Raw genomic sequence first — 2,491 nt, forward strand, 5'->3', positions numbered from 1 at the left:
AAAAAAAAAATTAAATAATTTAACTAATTAATAATTAAATTAAATTAGCTGAAAACAATGCTAATTTGGATGATTTTTCTTAATCTCCTTTGAGCTCACCTATGTGGCTACAGTAAGCTGGCAGCTTGGCTGGGATTAGATGGTATAACATGGCCTTTCTCATGTGTCTAGTAGCTCAGCTGGAATAGTTGGGATGACTGAACCTCTCTTCCCTGCAAACTTTCACCTGAGCTTTTTCACATGAGTGGGCAAATCCGGAGGACACATTGTATGAAGCTTATAAAGGCTTTGCTGTGTCTTATCTTCTGATGTTCCCTTGGCCAAAGTAGATCATGTGGCTAAGCTCAGGGGGAATTACACAAGGGCCTGGATGCTGGGGGAAGGCTGCTAATGCCACAATTTTGCACACACATGCACATACCACCATGGCCTATTAAAAAGTTTTCACTCAAGATTCATTTTGATTATTTTTCTGCTTCTAAAAGCCTTCCATGTTCTGTCTAGAGTTTTTCTCACGTGTGTCTCTTGCAGCAGCAAGGCACTCATCAAGAACTTGGAATATGTATTTATTTATACTCTTTTGTTCCAAAAATATTTTAAGGCATCAACTTGGAAATAGGGATATAGGGTCGTTGTGGAAACTTTAACTGTGTAACTCATGATATAGGATTTAATACATGCTGCTTCTCAGGTCAAGTCAGTGCTTATGGAGGGTACTAATAAATCCAAAAGAAATTTATTATTTCTCAAATTTCAATTTTGAAAAGATAAAAACAAAACAATGCCCTGTACTCTGTGCTTATCAGGGTTCAGGGAAGAGGGCACTGTTCTGTGCAGTGGGAAAGAAATTGCTGCAGCTGTCCCATAAGGTAATTTGCTGATCTACATTGAGGCCTTCAAAAGTTCATATTGAATCAAGTCAAACAATTTTACTTTTAGAAAACAATTTAAAGGTATAGAGAGAATTAATTAAATTCCATAAAACACTGTGTGTGTCTGTTCAGTGATAAACAACTGTATTAAGCACACTCTCTTGGGACTGGGAGAGTGTGCTGATGCCTATTGGGGTAATAGCCAGAACTTCACTGGAAAAGGACCAAGAAGAAACAAAGTGAGCAAGAGAGGTTGTTGGTTGAAAGAGACTGAGTGAAGGGGATAAGTGGTTTTTTTTTTTGGTGAGGGAGAATTGTAGGTGTGAGAGATTGAGAAATAAAAGGATTCTTAGAAATTTCTGCTAAAAAGTATATTTATCTTTCTGTTTTGGAAGAGACTGTTGCAAATAGTATGTTAACTATTGAACTGAAAAAGCTTTGTGTATGACACTGTGTTGATGTGAAACACTGAAGAACTCCCAGCTTACGTACAATATACATATATGAGGTCAGCCAATCAAGTTGGCAAACTCATCCTAGAAAAAGTGCTACATTCTTCATTGCTGAATATCACTGTGGTCACCAGATGGCCAAGGTGACTGAAGTGATATTCAGCAGTGAGATATGCAGCATTTTTCTAGGATGAATCTGGGAACTCAATTATCAGACTTCATATATATCTCCCTGACAAATTAAATTTAACAGAGTTTATTTGGGCAAAGAATGAGTCATGAATTGGGCAGCATTCAGAACCAGAAGTTCAGAGAGCTCTGCCCCATAGAATGAACAGTTTTATAGGCTAAACATGGAAACAAAATAGAGAAATTATCTGATTGGCTACAACTCTTTGCCTTATTTGGGCAAGATGTGGTGAGGCATTTGTCTTACCTGGGCATAGTTTGATCAGCTGGCAATCTGTGATTGGCTGAAGTTCAGCTTTGTGATTGGCTAAAACCTGGCTATTTGTTAAAAAAATATAGTACTAAATTAAGTTGTGGTTTGTTACATAGGAATCCAAAGTACAGGGACAGCTTCAGGCTAATGGCATTCTGCTTATTCATTATATATAATGTATATATATATATACACACACACACATACACATACACTGATCTATATATCTATTAATCTATCTTTACAAATGTAATAAAGATTGGGGAGAAAATACATTCTGAAATCTAGGAGGTGATTATGAACAATTTGTATTTTAACCTTAATTGTCTATAGTCAGAAAAATAATTATTAAAATGAGATTTATTAAATCTTAAAAAGTAAATTAATGAGGAAGTAGTTTAGTCAGCAGGAAAAGCATGCCATTGCCTTGGGTGGAGGTAGGGTGACTACTGTTTTAACTAGGTATTCTCAGCAGTGTTTGTAAGGTGGAGCCAGATGCTTCACATTGCCATGGCCTGAAGTCATTGAAGATGTGTTACATTAGGATAATTCCCCTAGTTTTGATTCTATGCTTATTTAAACACTTTTCTGATTGTAACTGAGGCTGAGAATGTGTAAGTAGATCTGTCTTCAGAAGCAGAAGGATGTGGCTGTGTCATCTCAAGCCCTCTCTCTGTGATGTATAACACAGCGCCAGGTTTCATGGTAAACTAGTTAATTAAATT

Source organism: Otolemur garnettii, unplaced genomic scaffold, assembly GCF_000181295.1.
Source record: "Otolemur garnettii isolate 467f Iridium unplaced genomic scaffold, OtoGar3 scaffold00030, whole genome shotgun sequence".
Taxonomy (NCBI): Eukaryota; Metazoa; Chordata; class Mammalia; order Primates; family Galagidae; genus Otolemur; species Otolemur garnettii.